This window comes from Bos javanicus, chromosome 14, assembly GCF_032452875.1.
Source record: "Bos javanicus breed banteng chromosome 14, ARS-OSU_banteng_1.0, whole genome shotgun sequence".
In the NCBI taxonomy this organism is placed as follows: domain Eukaryota; kingdom Metazoa; phylum Chordata; class Mammalia; order Artiodactyla; family Bovidae; genus Bos; species Bos javanicus.
This window is the reverse complement of record NC_083881.1, coordinates 63,302-89,213: the sequence shown is the minus strand read 5'-3', so window position 1 is coordinate 89,213 and position 25,912 is coordinate 63,302. Positions and strand designations below refer to the sequence as shown.

The 25,912-nt window shown below is 38.2% G+C and overlaps 2 pseudogenes; both read right to left on the bottom strand.

Annotated features, from left to right (window-relative positions):
• Positions 1 to 4,792: 4,792 nt before the first annotated feature.
• LOC133260246 (olfactory receptor 1165-like) lies at positions 4,793 to 12,040 on the bottom strand (annotated as a pseudogene).
• Positions 12,041 to 20,359: 8,319 nt separating this feature from the next.
• LOC133260196 (olfactory receptor 1165-like) lies at positions 20,360 to 21,399 on the bottom strand (annotated as a pseudogene).
• Positions 21,400 to 25,912: the final 4,513 nt, after the last annotated feature.

The window sequence follows — 25,912 nt, the reverse complement described above, 5'->3', positions numbered from 1 at the left end:
GAATCCTAATTGAAAAACAATAAACATTTTACAAATGACATTTAAAATAGTATGAAAAATAATCACACATCCAGATTAATTTAAAAATATATGTAACAACTTTATAAAAATATGATATATCTTATATTGTAAAACATGAAGTAGATCTAAATTAACATAATAATGTAGCATGCTTATGATTTGGAAGACTTGAGGATGCAAACATCATTCTTTACAAATAGATCTACAATTCTACTGTTTTTCTACACTAAATCTAAACAAGAATAATTCTAAAGTTTGTTTTAAAAGGTAAAAATAAAGAATATCTTAAACACTCTGCAAGATAAAAAGTAACTTTTTAAGAGTTGCTCAACTTGATGTTAAAGCCTATTAGTTAAGGGTAGTTCTGATTATAAAATAGCTAGAAGCATACAGAAAGTCTAGGAACAGAAGTATAGATATACTGATATTTACTTTATGAATATTCTGGCACCACAAAGCAGTGTTAAAATGAGTGCATTTTTCAATAAGTATTTCTAGGGTAAATATACACCAATAAGTCAAAATATAAAATTAAATTATAGTCGTGCCCCATCAAAAATTACTTGCAGTTTGAAATAAATATAAAAATCAATGTAAAAAGAGAAAATAAAACCCTGAATTGAAAATAGAGGAAGTAGAATAGAAAATATAATACTGTGTGAAATTTGTGATAACTTAGCACATAAAGTATGATAGTATCTTTATTATTTTGGAGGTAAGAAGTGGATCTTAAATAAGATATTATAAGTACCTCACTGTGTAAAGAAACAGTTTGATAAACATTAATTCATTAAACATAAGGAAATGTGTGCACCTAAATACATCACCAACCAAGTGAATAGACAAGCCACAATCTAGGAGAAAATATTCATTATACATACATCAAAGGACTTTTATTTAGAATGCATAATGAAATACATATTTCATAATAAAATATTAACAACCTAATAGAAAAATAGGTAAAAAAAAAAAAACCTGAATAGGACCTTCACAAAGAAGTAAGACAAGTCAAATGACTAATAACTAAATTATAGGAATTCAACCACATTAGTAAAGTGGAATTGAATTCATCACCAAAATGAAGTACCCCTACTCATCCACCAACCTCAAAATACTAAAATGTCTGCTATGACAGTATTAAATATTGGCAAGAATGGACAATAATTAGAACCCACATGTAATATAGTTGGAATTTAAACTAATACATCTCTTTTAGAAAATTGTTTAATGGCACCTAGCAAAAGATCTTTGGCTCAGAGGTTAAAGCGTCAGCCTGGAATGCAGGATACCCAGGTTTGATCCCTGGGTTGGGAAGATCCCCTGGAAAAGGAAATGGCAATCCACTCCAGTACTCTTGCCTGGAGAATTCCATGGATGAAGGAGCCTGGTAGGCTACAGTCCATGGGGTCGCAAAGAGTCGGACACAACTGAGTGACTTCACTTCACTTCACTTCACTTCAGCAAAAGATCAGAAACAAGCACCTTTGATCTAGAACATTCAGAGACAGGGCATACCTCACCCAGTGAGTGCTCATGGACAATGCAGCACATACTTGTGTAAAAATGTTCATGCAGCATTTCCATTAAAGATAAAAAAGGTGAAATAACCAGGAGTGAAATTGCTGGCTCATATGGTAGTTCTATATTTAGCTTTTGTGTGTGTGTTTGTGTGCAAAACTCCATACTGTTTTCCATACAGTATGCAATTGGCTCTACCAATTTACATTCTCACCCACAATGCGCAAGGTTTCTCTTTACTCCAATTCTCTCCAAAAATTGTTATTTGCAGACTTTATAAAGAAAGGAGGAGGGGCAATTTAGGAGTATAAAGTCTACAAAATACTCTGTATAAAATAGATAAGCTACAAGGATACCACTGCCTAGCACCGTAAGTTCTAGCTATTATCCTTTGTGTGCTGTACTGTGCTCAGTCACTTCAGTCATGTCCAACTCTTTGTGACCCCATGGACTGTAGCCCACCAGGCTCCTCTGCCCATGGGATTGGGTTGCCATGCCCTCCTCCAGGGGATCTTCCCCACCCAGGAATCAAACCCATATCTCTGGCATCACCTGCATTGCAGACAGGTTCTTTACCCACTGAGACACTAAGTTTTAATAGTGTATAGTCTAAAAACATAATGAATCACTGTGTTGTGCATCTAAAATTATTATAACACTGTAAATAAATAATGGAGAAGGCAATGGCACCCCACTCCAGTATTCTTGCCTGGAAAATCCCATGGACGGAAGAGCCTGGTAGGCTGCAGTCCATGGGGTCGCTAAGAGTCAGACACTACTGAGCGACTTCACTTTCACTTTCCACCTTCATGCATTGGAGAAGGAAATGGCAACCCACTCCAGTGTTCTTGCCTGGAGAATCCCATGGACGGAGAAGCTGGTAGGCTACAGTCCATGGGGGTTGCACAGAGTCGGACACGACTGAAGAGACGCAGCAGCAAAATAAATAATACTTCAATAAAGAAGAGGAAATAGCCAAATTCCATTTGTAGTAGAAGTATGAATAAACATATTATCATATCAATATATTTATTTTGTGGAACATTCTTCAGCAACAAAAATGGAACTACTGTTATACTCAATCACTTAAAAATTCTTTTGAAAAAAAAATGCTGAGCCAAATAAGCCAGACATAAGGGAATATACTCTAAAATTTTAATAATACAAATTTCAAAAGCAACAAAGTTAAATTTTAACTCTCATAAAAGTTATGACCAACCTAGATAGCATATTGAAAAGCAGAGACATTACTTTGCCAACAAAGGTCCATCTAGTCAATGCTATGGTTTTTCCAGTGGTCATGTATGGATGTAAGAGTTGGACTATGAAGAAAGCTGAGCGCCAAAGAATTGATGCTTTTGAACTGTGGTGTTGGAGAAGACTCTTGAGAGTCCCTTGGACTGCAAGGAGATCCAACCAGCCCATTCTAAAGGAGATCAGCCCTGGGATTTCTTTGGAAGGAATGATGCTAAAGCTGAAATTCCAGTACTTTGGCCACCTCATGCGAAGAGTTGACTCATTGGAAAAGACCGATGCTAGGAGGGATTGGGGGCAGGAGGAGAAGGGGATGACAGAGGATGAGATGGCTGGATGGCATCACTGACTTGATGGACATGAGTCTGAGTGAACTCCAGGGGATGGTGATGGACAGGGAGGCCTGGCATGCTGCGATTCATGGGGTCACAAAGAGTCGGACACAACTGAGCAACTGAACTGAACTGAACCTATTCTCTGTTTAGAATAATAAGTTTTGAACACAGCAATGAAGTTTGCTCCTAGAGGCATCAGAGAGGCACAGTGACTAGAAAAATGCTTAAAGAAATGCTGTAAAGAGCTGATAATGTCTTTAATTTCTTGGAGAAAGCAACATACAGGATTATTATACAGAATTACTTGTCTATTTATCACATTTCATAATTTGAGAGTGAGAAAAAGAGAAAGGAAATGAAAGGAAGAGAAAAAAAAGAAAGAAGACATGGAACAGAAATCATTTGCAAATTCTGAGGATTTTAGGATGTGGATAGTCTTTTGCTGTACTGTGCTTAGTCACTCAGTCTTATCCGACTCTTTGTGACCCCATGGACTATAGCCCACCAGGCTCCTCTGTCCATGGGGATTTTCCAGGCAAGAATACTGGAGTGGGTTGTCATGCCCTCCTGTAGGTGATCTTCCGTACCCAGGTAAAGAACCCAGGTCTCCCATATTGCAGGGGGATTCTTTACCATCTGAGCCACCAGGGAAGCCCATGGACAGTGTTAGATGATCATTATTTAGCCTATAACTCTCTTAAAGTGAGACATAAACATAATTTTATTTCTTTTTTTCTTTTAAACTGAAGTTGATATTTTAAAATCACATTGCAGTTTAAAAATCACATTATAAAAATCACATATATATCATATTATATATATATATATATATATATATATATATATGTATATATATTGTATCATGGAGAAGGAAATGGCAAGCCACTCCAGTGTTCTTGCCTGGAGAATCCCAGGGATGGGGGAACCTGGTAGGCTGCCATCTATGGGGTCGCACAGAGTCGGACACGACTGAAGTGACTTAGCAGCAGCATATTGTATCCACAATCTATATATATATATCTATATCTATATATATATATATAGATATATATAGTATATACATATATATGTATATATAATAATGTATAATGTATATTATACATTATATATTGTACAATATATAATGTATAATACAATATAATATATATATTATAATACAATATATATAATACATATATATTATATATAATAATGTATATTGTACAATATATATTGTACAATATATAATGTATAATACAATATAATATATATATATTATAATACAATATATATAATACATATATATTGTATATATAATAATGTATATATTGTATATAGATTGTATCTACATATATATATACACAATATATATATTGTATCCACAATCTATATGTATATATAGATTGTATCCCATTGTGTCTCAGTCACTAAAGAATCAACACGCACTTCAGGAGACATGAGTTCCATCCATGGCTTGGGAAGATCCCCTGGAAGAGAGCATGACACTCTTCCCACTCCAGTATTCTTCGCTGGAGATTCCCCATGGACTCTAACCCCAAGGGGTCTCAAAGATCACACTAATCAGCGAATAAGCACACATTTGAAGAAAAATGTAATAACCATCAACACACTGTGTAAAGTACATTTAAGAAAGTGCTCTCCTCTATCTCTCTTCTCATTCAAAATTACATTAGGTGAGAAAAGATTTTGGTGTTGACTAATTTTCTGATGGTCTCCTTCACATCATTATTTCTAAGGCTGTAGATAGGGGATTTAGCATGGGGATCACTACTGTGAAAAGCACAGTGGCTACTTTGATGAAGAGCCATGAGCTTCTGGAGTTGGGTACCCAGTAGCGAAGAAGGATGACCCCATGGAAAATGGTGATGGCAGTCAGGTGGGAGGCACAGGTGGAGAAGGCTTTTCGGAGTCCACCAGCTGAAGGCATCTTGATAATGTGACAATTATGAAAACATAGGAGGTGAGAATAATCAGGAGGCAACACACCTCATTGAGAGTAGAAATGATAAAACATGTCATCTGACTGAAGTAAGAGTCAGAGCAAGAGGCAGAGACGATTGCAGAATGCTCACAGCCAAAGTGATATATGACGTTAGAACCATAGAAGGACAGCTCCAAAAGAGAACATGTGATTGTCAAGGACCACGTTCCACCCCATGTGTAAGTTCCAGTGACCAGGAGGCTGCAGAGCTTAGGAGACACAGCAACTGTGTAGAGCAGGAGGTTACAAACAGCCACAAACCAGTCATAGGCCATCACTGCTAACATGAACATCTCCGTGATCACAAGTGTGCAATCAAAGAAGAACTGCAGCATGCAACCCATGTAGGAAATAGTCCTTGTGTCCATAACCAAGATCTCTAAGAGTTTGGGTGTGGTTATAGAAGAGTAACAAAAATCAAGAAAGGAGAGATGGCTGAGAAAGAAGTACACGGGGGTGTGAAGTTTGGGATTGATTCTGATGGTCACAATCATACCCAGGTTCCCCACCACAGAGACTGTATAGACAGTGAAGAAGACTAAGAATAGGGGCACCTGGAGCTGTGGGTATTCTGAGAAGCCTGAGAGGATGAAGGTGATTCTGACTTCTCTCATCCATCACTATGGTTTTTGCCAGAGAAAACCAGAGTTCACCCTAAGCAACCAGACATGACAGAAATAGAGGGTATTTTTTTTTTTTCCCAGCCTGGACAGGGGACTGGTCTGCAGTGGTGAAGTCTGGGATTTCCCAGGAATACGAATAAGACACAGTTGGAGCCCAAATGGTATACTGTGTGTCTACAGGTGTGGAGAGTGCAAGTCAGCTTCTGATGGAGAGGCAAGGAGAGGATGGACTGGGAAGAGCTGAGTGTCACGGTGACTCAGAAAATGTCCTTGTTTGAATTTCTCCCAGCTCTGTCTCCCTTTTCTCCACATGGAGAATTCCTTTCTTTAGCTTCATTTAATTGAACTTGTTGATTGTGCTTGCAAATTCTTATGTTTGTTCAGGCCTTTCTACCTGCTCAAGATGTCCTGTTTTTCTCTCACTTTTCCTTAGTGCTCTCCAATCAGAGAGAGGCTTCCCAGGTAGTGCGGTGATAAAGAATCCTCCTGACAATGCAGGAGATGCAAGGGACATGAGTTCAATCCCTGGGTCAGGAATATCCCCAGGAGAAAGAACTGGCAACCCACTCCAGGATCCTTGCTGGTGAAATCTGATGACAGAGGAACCTGGAGGGCTATAGGCCATGGAGTCGCCAGTCACACAACTGAGAGATCCAGAACCCACCTCATCAGAGAAGCCTCAGGTTTACATTCCCTTAATGATTTCACCAACTGGCCAAACCTTGGTAAAAAGTCACATATTGTATCTCCTAGAGAATATGAATGATGTCTTGTTAACAATCTAGACTCTTTAATCAAGTCAACTTGCCTTAAAATTTAACCTCAGTCACTTATTAATATGTTTCTGACAAGTTAAGCTCTCTGAAACCTAACCTATAGAATATAATTCTAAGAATTTGCTTTTACTACACAGTTATGTATAAAATATAACTTAAATTAGTGAATTATTTTCTAAAACATTTAAGACTTTAATTTTACACATAATAAATGCCCCCCACCAAATTTAGTTTAGAATACTGGAGTGGGTAGCCATTCCCTTCTCCAGGGGATCTTCCCAACCCAGGGATTGGACCCAGGTCTTCCACATTACAGGTAGATTCTTTACCAGCTGAGTCACAAGAGAAGACCAGAAATACTTGAGTGGGTAGCCTATCCCTTCTCCAGCAGATCTTCCCGACCCAGAAATCAAACTGGGGTCCCATGCATTGCAGGCGGATTTTTTACCAGCTGAGCTATCAGGGAAGTCCAACTTTAATTATTTTCTAAAACATTTAAGACTTTAATTTCACATGTAATAAATGGCCCCCACCAAATTTAGTTTCTTCTCTTGTATTTCTAATGCTGTTTTTCATGTTTACTTTTAATTTGAAATATTTGACCCCAAAATATTCTACAATGTAGCACTGCCTATAATTTTACGAAGTCTGAAATGGTGCAAATAGTGACTAAGAAGTAGAAAAAAATGCATACACAGAGGAAATCTTTTTCTTACTTACTTATTTTCTAATGTTTCCTTCTTAGCTGTACATTTCCATTAATGTCTCAAGCCATCAAGGGATAAACTTCATTTTGTCCATTTTTCCCTGTCCTTGTCTGTATCTCTATGATTTCCTTTCCATCCAAGGTTAAGGCTGTGAAAAATGTAATTAGGGCAAAATGAACATATTCTTCAAAATACACTCCCATCTTTATTGCTAGCTACCACCCATCTACTCAGCAGCTATCTTTATTTAGCCTACCTACAGCCATCCTTCAGGACTAATTTTCATTCAATTTTAGTTTAAAATCATGCTCAAATGCTTACCCATATTCAAAATCATCTCCATACAAATTACCTGCAAACTGAACACTTCTGTCTGGATTTCTGTGATCTCTAAAAGAACTAAACTACCAATGCAGCAGACATAAGAGACACGGGTTCTATCCCTGGGTTGGGAAAATCCCCTGGAGGTGTGTATGTATTCTTGCTTGGAGAATCCCATGGATAGAGGAGCCTGGTGGGCTATAGTCCATAGGGTGGTTTATTAAGAGTCAGAAAGGACTGAAGCAACTTGGCATGCACAGTATCACTGCATTACCTAGATTGCTTGATAGCTACTTCTTTCATTTTACTCACTGCAGGAATTTTTATTTTTGTGCACAAAATACACACATTTTGATATATAAAAGCATAATTACCTTTTAATATCAAATACCAGGCAACATATTTCAGACTACTTTGGGGTTTAATTCAGAACTCAAATTTGCTGTACTGTTCCAACTTGCTTTTACCTGAATGATTTTAAACTCAAAAAAATTAATGCAAAGTCTTTCATATTCCTCTACAGTTTTATAGATTTCTTTTTAATATTTCCCTATTTTTTAAAATTATTTTTAATTGAAAACAAATAACTACTACTTGAATGTCCACCAAAGACATCATTCAGCTATATGAGCAAAGTTCAAAACTAGATGCATCCCATGAATATTAAAGATATAAGAAATAAGTTCAATATCTTGTATTCTTACCCTTTAATGAATTAAATGAGTACCATTTCATTGCTACTGGGGTTGCATAGGCGCTTCTCTGCCAAAATTATGGTTAATTTCAAAGTTTCCCACATCAGAATTAAAGTAAATCACTTACACAACTCACGAGAAGCCATATAGTCTTTATAGACTGATTTACTGAAGACTTCTTTAATTTAAATAAGAATCTTGAAAAGTATTTAAAAAAATACTTACATTTAATTAAAATTGTGGTAGCTTGTAATAAGAGTATTGTAACTTCTTCCAAAGTATATTTCAGTAAAGTCATCAAGAAAATTACATTTTTTTCTCATTAAAAAATAGAGACACTCTCAAGGGTAAGCAATACTTGCAAACTAAACTTAGGGACCATGCTGTATATTTACGTCTACCTGAGTGACCTGGGGATTCACACCCCAGAGAATTTTGATTGGGTTGTTTTCCATGAGCTACAAACAAGACAAGTTAATGAAAATCCTGTATTCCTATATTTTATGATTTAAAATATAATATAGGAAGCTTGAGCATGTTTATCTTCTCATCTTAGAAAAATAACACTAGCAATCAACCTGTTTATATTTATCATGGAAGACGTGAATTCCAAAATTCAGAAAGAGAAAATCACAATTACTGTCCCATAGACCAAGCATAGTGTTATGTTTATTTCAAGTCTTTCCTCTAAGTTTTCTTATTTGAACATCTATATTTGTAAAAAAACATATTCAATATCACACTGAATAGAAATATGATATTCTGGCATTTGCAGTTATTATTGTATCTCAATGTTTTCCTGTTTTATTAAAATTTGTTGAATATACATTTTTCGATAATGCAATTGATAGGTTTGCTGAATTGTGTGGTATATTAATGGTCTATTTCATCATAATAAACTGCTGCAGATTCAGTGGCTTGAAAAATACTCATTTATTAATTCACAATTTTGTATGCCCAAAGTTAGGCACAATACACCTGGTCCCTCTTTTCAAGTTACCACAAGGCTGAAATCAAAGTGTCATCAAGTTTCTCATCTAGAAACTGGTTCTCTTCCAAGCTCATTTCATGTTGTTGGGATAATGCAGTTCCTTGAAGTTGTAGGAATAAGGTCTTGTTTCCTTGACATCTGTTTTGGGGTTATTCACAGTTCCTAGAATCCACTCCTAGGTATCTGCTTTGTTTTCTCCTCTCAAGTCACTCTCACACTTAAAATCTCTCTTTCAACACCCTCTTATAATTCACACATCTCTTTAAAGAGGGATTCAAGTGTTTTTAACAAATCATCGGATTATATGAGACTCACCAATCAGGATAGTCTTCTTTTCTCATGATCAACTGATTTAAAACTAGTTATAATTTGAAATTATTTGCCAGCAGCTCCCAGATTAATGTGTAATTGAATGGCTAGTTGAAGATATGTGTGCACCAAGTGGTGGGGAATCTTAAGGACTAGTTTAGACTTCTACTTGTCACTCATGAGGTCAACATCTTTGTAATCTTTCCATTTATATCTCATTCTATTTAAAATAGCACCCACTTGCTTGAATGTTTTACTTACGAGAAGAAACTTGATGATTTGTGATTCCATTACAAGAAGATAAGAAAGCAAACACAGTTTTTAATCTCACAATAAATAGAAGGAGGAAAAGATGAGAATGGTGATCAAAAATAGAAAATGGACAGTGAAGTAGAAATAAGGGATTGAGCAAAACTAAAATTCTGATGTTTAAAATGATACATAAAATCAATCATCTGATAGATAAATTGATTAAAAATAACAGATCATAACACAATTGCTACTCAAGAAAAAAAAATGGGACTTCATTACAGATGCTGTCAATGTAGAAAAAATAATTAGAGAGTATTATGTAGAATTTTCTTCCAAAAAATTTGACTACTTAGTTGATGTAGAAAAATCATTTGAACCATACAAATAAACATGAAATACAAAATATGAATAGCCTCTATCTTCTTATGAAATTGAATTTTCAGTTAAAAATCTTCCCACAAAGAGAACCCCAGGTCCATACTATTAAATGGTAAATTCTGTCAAGCATTTAAGTAACAAATAGCACCAAAAAAACATGCATGGATATTTGAATAAACAGAGCAATAAGAGATATATGCAACACTTTTTCTTCATCCCATTAATATAGCTCATACTCAAACTGGAGGCATTGGGATTTGATTCAGTCATTCTGGCCACAGAATTTGTGCTCTTAGTTAAAAAGTTATGTCTTTTGATTGCAACTGGGCCATAAAGATTCTTAAAGGATAAGCTTATGATCATGGGTTTTTTTTTTTTTTTTTGCAAGAACAAAACAACCAGATTTATTGTAATTAAGATAGTTGTCCACCATGGGGAACTAGTTAACGTTTCTCAAAGTGAGGCAATTGAGGCTTCAGGAGTATCCATGGCCCTAATCATCTTGTTCATGTGGCTGGTAAAATGAGTAACATTCGTGCTCATATCAGGTGTATATGTACAGCATTGGGTATGAACAATGGCACAAGTTCCTCCTTTTGTAGCTGTCAGAATATCTAGAGCCAATCTGTTTTGTAAAACCACCTTTCTAATTTGTGCTTGTTCAGCATTAAGAGCTGAAATAGCCTTTTGAGAATCTTGTAATGTCTGCTGAGTAAAATTAGTCAAAGCATCCACTCGTAACATAACATCTGTAGTTCTCAAAGAGGGAACAAACGCTGTAACCAAATAATCATACCAATGAAATACAGACCTTGCCCACCGAGTTTTAAGGTGGGGTAAATTAGCAGGCTTTTTTGGAAGCTCTGAAAATATAAAGCCGTGAGTAAAGGCTAGACCCAGGGTACATCTCCCTATCCAACCAGGGGGAAGCCATGACCATAGGTAAGAGCCACATATCTAATAAGTCTCGTTTGGAGCAAGCCAGCGCGACTGAGATATCCAGTCTCAATTTGTGCTTGGCCAGACAAAGGGAGAACCTGAACTGGGATTGGAAAACACGGGAATGATTACATTGCATGTTTCCTGAGACAAATATCCCAATTGTTTCCAATCATTGTAAGTAAGTTGTTGGCTAACTTTTGGGGATGGCTCTGTTTGTTCCCAGCATATAGAGGCAGTAGATATTAAACGTCCTTTTTCAGGAGTTAGCCATGTAACCTCATCTCATATTTGATAAACGTCAGGTAAAAAACCATTAGATCTAGACCTGTTTACCTTATATGTAGCAAAATAGTCATTGAACCGAGACAATGTATAATCAAAATTAAAAGTTTTTAAAACATTATGTCCATAGTTAGAGTACAAAGTGTTGCACCAGTCCATTTTAGGGTAGGTAGATGTCATCAGATGAAGAAGAGGCATCGCATGTGATTGTTGTCGAAGGTATTCACAGACTTGGAGAAAGTCTTTTCCTTGAAGTGGGGATGTCCACCACGGGAAGCCTTCCACTGATGAAGAGGGGAGCGCTCCACAGACCCAGCAGTTAGATCGATTGTGGAATGCAGCATAGGAGTGAGCCCAGGACAGGAAGACATTGTCTTGAGGATCCAACGGCAGACTCAGGATATTTGGAGTCAGCAGAAGTAAGCTCACATAGGTTATCAGGTCCATCTTGTCCTGAAGGATCCCGGATGAGCCCCCAAGATGAAAGGTTGCTGTTGAATCACGCGAATACACCGGGATTCTTGGCCCCCGAAGGAGAAGAATTCAATCCAGGGCCAGAGACGAGGCTTGATCGCTCAGAGCTTTTGTGTAATAACGTTTTATTAAAGTATAAAGGAGATAGAGAAAGCTTCTGACATAGGCATCAGAAGGGGGTAGAAAGAGTACCCTATCATGGGTTTTATAGTCTCACAATTGGGAAGGTTTTAGTTGAAAGGGGACTTGATTAAGATTTTGCTCCAGGAGGGTGATTCAGACAGGAAGGGGAGGAGGGGCTAGAGGAGGAAATAAGACTGGAAATGTTATTTAAACTTGATGCTGTTACTATCTTGCCTATACCTTGTGTGAAACATGTACTTAGGATTGTGTTTATTTGTATGTGACAGCGTTCTAATTCCCAAACATCCATGTACATAAGAATATTCCAAGAGGCTTGTTTAAAATGAACATTCCTGGGTTTCTCTGCCAAATATCCGTGAGTTCAACTGATTTCGCAAGTGATTCTGACAGAGGGTCTAAGAAACCTCTATGATAGAAACCAAAGATTTCTGGATTTGATTTTCAGCTACAAATATCTAGAACCCAGCGCTGTGCAAGTACAATGGTAGAATTCTTTGGCCTGCTTCCTGACCTTCAGGAGCCCAGGATTTGGTTGAAGAGGCAAAGACAATTCAATCAACAAAGTGCAAAACCTGAAAATGATTAATTAGTTTAGAATGTGTGAATCATAACTCTATTGCCGGGGCCCAGCCCTGGTGGATCCAGGGAATTCGAAGTAGGGAGGGCGTCGGCGAGGATCAGGAAACAACTGCTTAATTAAACGTTAATTAAGGATATAAAGAGTAATAGAATGAGGATAGCTCAGTGAGGAAATTCAGTGGAGAAAAGAGGCTGAATAATTCAGCCAGAAGGTAAGAGAAAGAACATGGGGAGACCCAAGTTTTGGTGAACAAGGCCCGCACTTTATTTTCCAAAGTAGTTTTTATACCTTAAGTTATGCATAGAGGATAATGGGGGAAGGGGTAGAGTCATGCAGTAAGCCAGGCTTTCTTCCTGCAAACTTATCATATGCAAAAGTTTAGGTGATTTGCATCATCTTCTGGCCCGGAGGCCTGTTAACATTTTAAGACCCTTTCTTCAGAAAACTTATTTTTCTCTAAAGGTGATAAGTCAAGCGCCACCCTCCAAAAGCATTAGATAAAATTGCATTCCTACAGAGCAAACGTGTGGTGGGCTATAACAAGAAAAAGAATTAACTCAAGGGTCCCAGGTTACAAACATTAAAGCTACCATTTACACCAATTATATTAATCAATACACTGCCAGGGACACAGCAGGTAAGGGATATGGAGACTTAGCAGCAAACATTGGCCCAACAAGTGAAAATCCCTTCACCAATACAATTTCTAATCAATCTTTTAACTGCTCAAAGGAATCGGTATTTAGACAGTTTAGAACATCTCATGCCTCTCACAGTTGGGAGGCTCTGAGCAATCACATGTGGCCGGAAAAACCTATTCAGGCAGGCTAGAGGACTTCCAAGGGAGTTTGTAGGTTGAAACACTGTCACACCCAGGAATTAGTAACTGGAGCTGTAAGCTAACTCTTTTTCAGAGAGAGGTAGTGGGGGACAGCCCCCCATAAAGTCAGAGGTGTAGGTGAAAGCACAAAGCAGAAAGTAGGCAGACTCTGGTTTTGTGGGTAGATGCTCGAGAATTTCCAGGGGGACTCCTGAGGCTTGATCCCGCCTCTGCGTATGCCGAGCCTCTTTCCTCATGACCGTTGTCATGGGTGGAGCTCCTCACGCTGGCTCCCGGCAGTGATAAAATTCTAGTTGAGCTATTCCAGATCCTGAAAGATGATGCTGTGGAAAGTGCTGCACTCAATATGCAATATGCACTCAATATGCAACATGCCGGCTCCCGGCACTCTATAGTTTAAAAACTGATAGCTGACAAGCGGGTTACTGGCAACCATCAGTATATAAATATATTTTTGTCCCCAGTAAAAAATGCATTTCTCAAGGAGGCAAAAATTGTAAATGAAGGTATGAAGTTTTTTTTTAGAGACATAGCACAAGTGGGAGAGCAGGCAGAGAAACTGTTTAGGTAAGATCGAAGCAAGGCAGAGAGGCACACCAGGAAAGAAAGGGTGTGGGTGTCCCCTACAGTGAGGAGGAGCCACCACCAATATTTCTAATCATTTTCTGAGTTTTGGGACATCTCTGGTGTTTCATGGGTTTCCCTGGTGGTTCAGAGGTAAAGAATCCATCTGACAGGCAGAGGACACATGTTTTATCCCTGGATCAGGAAGATCCCCTGTAGAAGGAAATGGCAATCCACCCCAGTATTCTTGCCTGGAGAATCCCATGGATAGAGGAGCTTGGCAGGCTATCATCCATGGGGTTGTAAAAGAGATATGACTTAGTAACTAACCAACAACCATCAACAACAAAACCAGACAAAGATGTTGCAAAAAAAAAAAAAAATCAAGATAACTAATGTATTTCATTACAGAAATACTGAATAAAATATTAGAAAATAAAATATCACAGTATATGATACGAAAATAAATAATGACTTGAGGGGGGAGGGGAGGAACAAAAACAATTACCTGTATAGCAGCAAACAAGATATATAAGAAAATTGCTTCAATCTGATAAAGATCATCTACAAAAGTACCTCTAGCTAGCATTATGTTTAATGTAAAAGCAGAAAACAGAAAAGAAATCCTCAGATCAGATCAGATCAGATCAGTCGCTCAGTTTTGTCCGACTCTTTGTGACCCCATGAATCGAAGTACGCCAGGCCTCCCTGTCCATCACCAACTCCCGGAGTTCACTGAGACTCACATCCATTGAGTCAGTGATGCCATCCAGCCATCTCATCCTCTGTCGTCCCCTTCTCCTCCTGCCCCCAATCCCTCCCAGCATCAGAGTCTTTTCCAATGAGTCAACTCTTTGCATGAGGTGGCCAAAGCCTGGAGTTTCAGCTTTAGCATCATTCCTTCCAAAGAAATCCCAGGGCTGATCTCCTTCAGAATGGACTGGTTGGATCTCCTTGCAGTCCAAGGGACTCTCAAGAGTCTTCTCCAACACCACAGTTCAAAAGCATCAATTCTTCGGTGCTCAGCCTTCTTCACAGTCCAACTCTCACATCCATACATGACCACAGGAAAAACCATAGCCTTGACTGGACAGACCTTTGTTGGCAAAGTAATGTCTCTGCTTTTCAATATGCTATCTAGGTTGTTCATAACTTTCCTTCCAAGGAGTAAGCGTCTTTTAATTTCATGGATGCAGTCACCATCTGCAGTGATTTTGGAGCCCAGAAAAATAAAGTCTGACACTGTTTCCACTGTTTCCCCATCTATTTCCCATGAAGCGATGGGACCAGATGCCATGATCTTTGTTTTCTGAATGTTGAACTTTAAGCCAACTTTTTCACTCTCCACTTTAACTTTCATCAAGAGGCTTTTGAGTTCCTTTTCACTTTCTGCCATAAGGGTGGTGTCATCTGCATATCTGAGGTTATTGATATTTCTCCTGGCAATCTTGATTCCAGCTTGTGTTTCTTCCAGTCCAGCGTTTCTCATGATGTACTCTGCATATAAGTTAAATAAGCAGGGTGACAATATACAGCCTTGACGTACTCCTTTTCCTATTTGGAACAAGTCTGTTGTTCCATGTCCAGTTCTAACTGTTGCTTCCTGACCTGCATACAGATTTCTCAAGAGACAGATCAGGTGGTCTGGTAATCCCATCTCTTTCAGAATTTTCCACAGTTTATTGTGATCCACACAGTCAAAGGCTTTGGCATAGTCAATAAAGCAGAAATAGACGTTTTTCTGGAACTCTCTTGCTTTTTCCATGATCCAGCGGATGTTGACAATTTGATCTCTGGTTCCTCTGCCCTTTCTAAAACCAACTTGAACATCAGGAAGTTCATGGTTCACATATTGCTGAAGCCTGGCTTGGAGAATTTTGAGCATTACTTTACTAGCATGTGAGATGAGTGCAATTGTGTGGTAGTTTGAGCATTCTTTGGCATTGCCTTTACTTGGGATTGGAATGAAAACTGGCCTTTTCCAGTCCTGTGGCCACTGCTGAGTTTTCCATATTTGCTGGCATATTGAGTGCAGCACTTTCACAGCATCATCTTTCAGGATTTGAAATAACTCAACTGGAATTCCATCACCTCCACTAGCTTTGATTGTAGTGATGCTTTCTAAGGCCCACTTGACTTCACATTCCAGGATGTCTGGCTCTAGGTCAGTAATCACACCATTGTGATTATCTGGGTCGTGAAGATCTTTTTTGTACAGTTCTTCTGTGTATTCTTGCCATCTCTTCTTAATATCTTCTGCTTCTGTTAGGTCCATACCATTTCTGTCCTTTATCGAGCTCATCTTTGCATGAAATGTTCCTTTGGTATCTCTGATTTTCTTGAAGAGATCCCTAGTCTTTGCCATTCTGTTGTTTTCCTCTATTTCTTTGCATTGATCTCTGAAGAAGGCTTTCTTATCTCTTCTTGCTATTCTTTGGAACTCTGCATTCAGATGCTTATATCTTTCCTTTTCTCCTTTGCTTTTTGCTTCTCTTCTTTTCACAGCTATTTGTAAGGCCTCCCCAGACAGCCATTTTGCTTTTTTGCTTTTCTTTTCTATGGGAATGGTCTTGATCCCTGTCTCCTGTACAATGTCACGAACCTCATTCCATAGTTCATCAGGCACTCTATCTATCAGATCTAGGCCTTAAATCTATTTCTCACTTCCACTGTATAATCATAAGGGATTTGATTTAGGTCATACCTGAATGGTCTAGTGCTTTTCCCTGCTTTCTTCAATTTAAGTCTGAATTTGGCAATAAGGAGTTCATGGTCTGAGCCACAGTCAGCTCCTGGTCTTGTTTTTGCTGACTGTATAGAGCTTCTCCATCTTTGGCTGCAAAGAATATAATCAATCTGATTTCGGTGTTGACCATCTGGTGATGTCCATGTATAGAGTCTTCTCTACATAAAGTAAAATAACTTGATTTTCTCCTAACCCTGTGTATAAAAACAACCAAAAAACTAATGTCCTCAACCACTTTTATTCAACATCTTATTTTAACTTTTTGCTGAATAAGGAAAGAAAATTATAATTACTGGAAAGTAGAAAGTAAAACTGTCTTTACTTGCCAGCTAGATTCTGTATATAGAAAGTTCTAAGGAATCTGCAACCAAAATATGAAAAAATAATAACTGAATGCAGTAGTGGTGCGTAAATGAGTATATATAAAAATATCAATTGCATCATTGTATTCTAATGGTGAGCAAATAGAAATGACTTTTTAAAGTATAATTTGTAAGACTTATTCATGCACGCATGTATGTGTGTGTGTTAGTCTCTCGGTCGTGTCCAACTCTTGTGACCCCATGGGCTGTAGCCCACCAGGCTCCTCTGTCCATGGAATTCTCCAGTCAAGAATACTGAAGTGGGTCGCCATTTCCTTCTCCAGGGCATCTTCCCGGCCCAGGGATCGAACACAGGTCTCCTGCAAGCATGAAGATTAAAAATAAACTATTGATAGCTAAGCTGTAACCCCTGAATACCTTAATTACACCAAAGGCAAGCCATTTCTAGTATTCATGGTCAGCAGGCCATATTTTTCACAATGATAGCCTATTTCTGACATTCTGTACTCTAACAAGAAAGTGAAAGTGTTAATCACTCAGTCATACCTGATTCTTTGGGACCCCATGGACTGTAGTCCGCCAGGCTCCTCTGTCCATGGAATTCTCCAGGCAAGACTGCTGTAATGGCTGACCATTCCCTTCTCCAGGGAGTCTTCCCAATCTAGGGACTGAACCCAGGTCTCCTGCCTTGAAGGTGGATTCTTTACCATTTGAGCCACGCACATTCTTATCAGGAAGAGGTTAATTTCTATTCAACACATGGATACTAGAAATATTTGTCACAGCCATCAAGGAAATATGAACTTTTCAAGTAAAACTCTAGGGGACTGCCTTTGGATTTGTACATTCTTGGGGAGATGTAGGTTTAGATATATACATAGTATTACAGCCAAAGTATTTTAAAATTAATCACAGTAATTTTAGTAGTTAATATGAGGATTACTTAAAGTTTCTTATAGCTAATAACAATTTTATTAAATGTGAGTTGAGAAAAGTCATCCATTCAGAATGGAAGGAGTTTTGTATTTAACCAAATTATTTTTCTAGAACTGTAAATTGCAAGAATGATATATCTTCCCTTTTGCTTTAATATGTTGATTTGTGGCTATTAATTCATGACTGTTAAACCACTTTTCAGTTTCTGGAATAAAACTCAGTGTGTTAATATTCTGTCTTGAATATTCATTATCTAACCTCATGAGAAAGATTGATCTATAAATTTATTTCTTATAATAGCTTTGTTTGAATTGATTGTTAAAAACTCAATGAATATAATGCATTATTAAGTATCCTCTCAATTTATTCTCTAGACAGATTTGTGCATGATTGACAATATTTCTTAAATGTTTTGAGAAATTCACCAACATAATAAACAGGGCATAGGATTTCTTTGTTAGGAAGTTTTTGAAAACAAATTCCATTACTTTGGGCTTCCCCAGTGACTCAGTGGTAAAGAATTCACCTGCAATATAGAAGACACAGGAGATGGGGGTTCGATCCTGGGTCAGGGATATCTCTTGGAGAAGAGCATGGCCACCCACTCCAGTATTCTTGCCAGGAAAATCCCATGGACAGAGAAGCCTGGCAGGCTAAAGTCCATGGGGTCACAAAGAGTCAGACATGACCAAGTACACACAGACATTCAATACTTTAATAGATAAGACTTTACCTAGATTTTCCATTTTTATTGTATAAGATTGAATGCTATGTTTTTTCAAGGAAGGTGTTTATTTCACTAAGATTTATAATCTCTTATTAATGATTCTTCACAATATATCTTATCTGCCATGCCTGTATAATTTTACCTATGCCCATTTTTTCCCCTAATCAGTAAAGAAAGAGATACAGTTTGGATTATTTTTAATTCAGTATGTCAAACTCAGTATATAACATGGCTTTGTTGTCTCTCTTTTCCCTCAGAAACTGAATCAATCATAGTAATGACAATAAGAAATAAATCAAATGGCAAAGTCACATCAATAAAAACAATGGTGGGATTTCCCTGGTGTTCCAGGGGTTAAGATTCTTTGCTTCCACTGCAGGGAGCACGGGCTTTATCCCTGGTTGGGAAGCTAAGATCTCACATGCTGGGCAGCACAGCCAAAAATAAAAATAAATAAATTAAAACAATGGCAAAGTAAAAACCAGCTAATATGATCTTATCATTACGAAGGAGTGTAGATGAATGAAGCAGAGAGGGCATGGCTACCGTCAAGCATGCTTTAACACGCAGAGCTAAAGAACAGGTGATGTAAATTTTAGAGCCCCTAAGAGTCTCAGGGTTTAAAAGAATGAACAAAATAAATACTGAAGTCTGTGTGAAAATGAAACGGTCAAGGATAAACAGGATCCACTTACAGTGAAGAAAAGATGTCAGAAGTTGCTCTAATGGATAGTGAGATTTACTTCAACGTTATCATAAAGAATATGTGGTAATGGCAGGTACTTCAAAGGAATATAAGAAAGACTAATTAAACCGAATGAGGTAGATTCATGATTAGGCCCAGTTATTCAAAAACATCTCTGTTAATCTATTATAATTTTTTCATACTTCATTATTGATAAAGAGCATTTCTTCTTTTTTGGATTATGAATGCAAACCTGAGACATGAACGAGTATATATGTCAGAAGAAGAGAAAATAGAGCAGTTCTTAACTTGGGCTTTATCACTGGGTAATCATTATATCTCCTTAGAAATACGTTTAACTTTTTCTCAGTATTCAGTATCATCTTAAACACCTTTTATTGAACTATATTATACTGGTATTCAAAAAATTAGTGATGCATACAGAGACTAGATATTATTTTCAGGATCTTCTTGCTTAAAATCAGGTAATATTTTTATAATGAAAACTCAAAAGTCCTCATTTTACCTGGAGTAAAATAAAGTTTTGAGAAAAGCTAAAAGTTGCATTTTATAGAACTGAATCAAAAGAGTTAGTTATGAGAATCTGAGTACAAATTTAACCCTAACCCTAACCTTAACCCTGACACTAAACAGAGTCATCATCTGTGTTTGCAACAGTTACAAATCACAACATAAACTGTAGCATAAGAAGTGAGTCTCTAACAATATATATCTTCTCATCACTCTGACTTCCATAATGTATTATTTCTATATTAACTCAGAAATAATTGTACCTCATCCTGACCATCAAAAAAATGTAAAATGCAACATACAATTTATTTGAAACATAATCATATATTTATTTAAAATAAAGGTAAACTAGCATCAGAAATATGTAAGAAAATTATTAGGCATAATATGAACATAAACATATTTATTTGAGTTATACACAGCTTGACTTTAATTCAAGTGATTTTTCAGTCCTATTGGACTTCTGAATTATATTGAGGGAGAAAGCAGTTTCATGGTTATCAAACTCCTGACTGTCTCTTTCACACCTTTATTCCTAAGGCTATAGATAAGGGGGTTCAGCATAGGAATCATGACAGTAAAAAACACAGTGGCTACTCTGACGAGGAGCCATGAGCTTTTGGAGTTGGGTACACAATGAAGGAACAGAACAGTCCCCTGGAGAATGGTGATGGCGGTCAGGTGGGAGGCACAGGTGGAGACGGCTTTTCGGAGTCCAGCAGCTGAAGGCATCTTGATGATCGTGACAACTGTGAAAACGTAGGAGGTGAAGATAATCAGGAGGCTACACACACCTCATTGAGAGTAGAAATGAAACACGTCAGTTGACTGAAATGGGTGTCAGAACAGGAAGCAGAGATGATGGCAGAATACTCACAGCCAAAGTGATGTATGACATAGAACGGCAGAAGGACAGCTCCAAAAGAGAACATGTGATTGTCAAGGAACACATTCCACCCCACGTGTAAGTCCCAGCAACCAGAAGGCTGCAGAGCTTAGGAGACACAGCAGCTGTGTAGAGCAGGGGTTACAAACAGCCACAAACCGGTCATAGGCCGTCGCTGCTAGCATGGACATCTCTGTAATCACAAACGCACAGCCAAAGAAAAACTGTGCCATGCATCCTTTGAAAGAGATAACTCTGTCTTCCAGTACCAAGATATCTAGGAGTTTGGGTGTAAATACACTGGAAGAACAAATATCCAAAAAGGATAGATGGCTAAGAAAAAAGTACATGGGTGTGTGGAGTTTGAGACTTGTCCTTATGATCACTATTACGCCAAGGTTCCCCACCAGAGTGACTGTAAATGGTCAAGAACACCAGGAAAAGGGGTGCCAGGAGGTGCGGGTATTCTGAGAAGCCCAAGAGGATGAACATGATTACAGAGCTCTGATTTCCTTCACTCAGAACCATGGATCTTGATTTAAAAGATAAAAATAAAGAAGAATTAAAATTGAGCAATGAAACATGAGAAGGTGGAGTGAAAGAAGCTCAAGATTGCTCAACCTAAGCTAGTGAAGCAGTGTGATCAGTGTACACCCAGGAATGTTCTGAAGTGTCAGCTGAAGTCTTTGCTCAACAACTTGAGTAAATTTGATTATGGGAGATTAGCTTTATCCTTTAGAACTTCAGTTTCTTTATCTGGAAAATAAGAAAGAATAGTATTTCTCAGTAGTGGTATTATATATAAATGATTCCTGAATGAGTATAATGCTTAGAGTACTAAATGTCTCCAAAATAGAATATAATTATATGAGAACACAGGCTACATAGAAAGAAATTAAAAAAAGAAAAAAACTAAACAAATCATTGATTGGGTTATGGCAGTCATATGATAACAGCAGAATTGGCCTGGGAAAGATTAAAGATTTTTAACACATAAAGAAAAATATAATAGTAAATTTCTCTGGGGTTAAACATATAACTGCACATGCACGATGGTCCTGGGACTAATAAAAGTAGAATTTAGCCTGTATATTGCTGTATATTCATATATATATATATATAATATAATAATAATAAATATATATATATATTAGCCTGTATATTTCAGTTCATATAGGTCTCCTCTGCCAAAAATCTTCTGGATTCCATATCCCTCAGATCAGAGTGAAAGGATGATCCTAGGTTAAATCAACTCACTAAATGCCAGATATCTTTGGAGTATTTCTATGATGGATTCCTTGCTAACACTAATATGCTGCATACAAATTTTGTATCAAAATTGAAATTTTTGTTTAAGTGTTTCCAGTCCTTTAATCAGAAAGTTGATGATTCTTGCAAAATATAGTTAATAATTATAGCAAGAAATATAATCTGTTATTTTTGCAACAGTCAAGAAATTGTAGAACGAACATGTCTTTGAGCAATAGGCAGACTTAGAAATTATACTTCATGATGGTGTTTTAATTTGCTTTATATCTAACTACTTAACCCTAGGGACTCAAACCTTGAAGAATTCTTACAGAGTTTATTGTCATGAGCTATAGACAGAATAACTAAAGGAAAATTCCTCTTCTGTAGTTTACAGTATGATTTCTTTTGTCATTGACCTATTGCTGATGCTTTTAAAAATAATTCACCTCCATACGGAGGCTGTGTTTGTGCATGCTAAGTCGCTTCAGTCGTGTTGGACTCTTTGTGACCCCATGGACTGTAGCCCACCAAGTTCCTATGTCCATGGGATTCGCCAGGCAAGAATACTGGAGCAGGTTGCCATGCTCTCCTCCAGGGGATGTTCCTGACTCAGGAATTGAACCCCTGTCTCTTTATGTCTCCTGCAATGGCAGGAGGGTTATTTACCACTAGTGCCACCTAGGAAGACCATACAGAGGCTATACTTCTTAAAATCATGAAAAATTACATTAGTATATTTTCCAATGAACCTAACCCAAATTATGGCTGATACAATGTGCTTTTTAGTCTTACATATCTCTACATATATTGATATGGAAACACACTTAACGTTACACTGCACAAAACACACAACATTATACTATACATATTTTTGCATTTAGCCAGTTAGGCTTATTATTCATGCCCTGAGTATGAGTACCATCAGCTATGGGTTGTTAGAGTGGATATTGATTAGGTGTCATGATCCTAGCTTGGACTGCAAGGAGATCCAACCAGTCCATCCTAAAGGAAATCAGTCCTGAATATTCATTGGAAGGACTGATGCTGAAGCTGAAGCTCCAATATTTTGGCTAACTGATGCAAAGAACTGACTCATTGGAAAAGAGCCTGAAGTAGGGAAAGATTGAAGGCAGGAGAAGGGGCCGACAGAGGATGAGGTGGTTGAATGGCATCACTGACTAGGTGGACATGAGTTTGAGTAAGCTCTGGAAGTTGGTGATGGACAGAGAAGTCTGGCATTCTGCAGCCCATGGGGTCACAAAGAGGCAGACATGACTGAGCAACTGAACTGACTGACTGATTGATGATACTGCTGATCAGTTCAGTTCAGTCGCTCAGTCATGTCCGACTCTTTGTGACCCCATGAATTGCAGCATGCCAGGCCTCCCTGTCTGTTGGGAAGCGTAGTGCAAAATAGCCGTAAAAGGAGAAAGTCCTTGGGAAAATGGCGAAGGGCCAGAAGTACACGGCTTTGCACTACGGATAGAAAGACATCTCCTGCCTTTGGTTATGCTCGGCGCCAAGAGTTAATAATAAATAGGGATGTTACTTGTGAGAGCGGGTTGTGGGAGAAGCCCATGAGTGATTCAGAGCGCGCTGTCCTTGAAATGTTTCTGCTGATAATGTGTTAACTCCGTATGCGCTCTGCTGGCCGCATACTTTGAGCTCTTTGTTCCTGCTTCTATAAAAAAGCTTGACTGCAGAAATAAACTTGTCAGTCCTTGCAAGAGACTGTCCAAGTGTCCTTCTTTCAGGTTCGTCGCTTCCAAGTCCCGGGGAGAAAAACCCCAACAAGTGGCGCCAGGAACAGGGACTTGAGAGAAAGGCTGAACAAAGCGACGAGCCCCTGCAGAAAGAGGTAAGCAGGATGGGACAACATAGCAGTAAAATTCCTTTCATTTCTATAATGCATCATTTTTTGAAACAAAACGGTGTTAATGTTTCAAGAGATCAGTTGAACTGATAGCATATGATCAGTATATGCTATCATATACTAGTGGAACATAATCCATGGTTCCTGGAGGAGGGGACTCTTGATCTTGATGTATGGAAAAGGGTTAAGAATAATGTTTTGCGAGCATATCGGCAGGGAGTTTGCATTCCGCCTCAGTGGTGGGTTACCTGGTCACTCATACGGGCTGTCATAGAACAAATTGAAGGACATAATGCATGAATATGAGCTTGATGAACAAGACATGCAAGGTGCTTTGAAATGCAAGAATGTCATGCTCAATCAAACACAACACCTGGAAAAACAACTTGAGGATGTATCTATTAAGGATGTGCCAAAACCGAAAACGCTTAAGGCGGAAGTCATTTCGTTCAGTGGACAGCCCAAATCTGAGGCTTTTCCTGCTCCATCTGTAACTGCAGTTGCTAACCTTGCTCATACTAACCGCTTCACTCCTCCGCGGGAGATGCCTGCTTGTGCTTTCACTTTCCCAATACAATTTGATCAACCCGTCCAGGGTCAAAATTCTTGGGACGGTATAGATTTTAGCATGTTGTCTAGCTTTAAGAAAGCATGTACTCTGTATGGACCTACTTGTCCTTACTGTATAGAATTTCTCAGAGGATGGGCTGACCATGGATGCCATATGATTTTTTTCAAGTAGCAAAGATGGTTTTAAATCCTCAACAATTACTGCAGTGGCAAATGTGGGTTGGTGATGAGGCCCAACAGCTGATGATTGACCAGCAATCTCGTGGTAACCCTGCCAATTTAACCTATGATATACTGACTGGAACAGGGACTATGGCTGATGTAATGGCGCAATTAGCTAATGTTATCCTTGAGATGTTACATTTCATTAAAGAAACTGCCTGCAGGGCATGGGCAAAGGTTGATAGCGCTAACTCTGATGGTTCATTTGTTAAGATTATTCAAGGACATGAGGAGGAATATTCTCAATTTATAGGAAAATTAAAGGATGCAATTGAAAAATCTATTAAGGATGTGACTTTACAAAACATTATTTTAAAACAACTTGCTTTTGAAAATGCTAATGAGGAATGTCAATCTGTGCTCAGACCAATTCGAGAGACTGGCTCTCTTATGGAATATTTGAAAGCATGTAGGGACATCGGGTCTATGTCCCATAGAGCAAAATTGGCAGCATTGGAAACCTTTAATGTACAAAAGGCTGCTAATACCAAATGTTTTAACTGTGGGAAGCCCGGCCATATGAAAAAACAATGTCGCCTGCCAACACAGGCCGGAAAAAATAATACTACTTCTAATAGGAAGAGACCCCCAGGAGTATGTCCAAGATATAAAGGCGGTTTCATTGGCTGAATGAATGTCATTCTAAATTTGATAAGGATGGAAACACTTTGAACCCCGGTGCACAGCAAAAACAACAGGGAAACTGATAAAGGGGCCATCCTCTAGCCCCGCTACAAAAGGAGGACCTAGCGTTATGACGCTACAAGCAGCTACATCTAAGAGTGCTTGCATTGATACACCTAGTCCTTATGATATGGAACTAATAGAATTATACAACCCCCACAAAATTCCCACTGGATATTATGGCCCGATTCCACCCGGGACAGTGGGACTGATTTTGGGACGTAATAACTGCACAATGAGAGGTTTAGTGGTATTGACCGGTGTTGTGGACGAAGATTATGAAGGGGAAATACATGTTATGGTAAATGTTGTGAAAACGGGAAATGCATACTTACAAAAAGGGGAACATTTTGCACAATTATTACTTTTGCCATATGTTAAACCAATGAAGGCATCTGATAAAGTTCGGCAGGGAGGCTTTGGCAGTACCAACCTTACTGCTGCACTATCCACCTTATTAAAGGAACATCAGAAACCCATGCTTACTTTA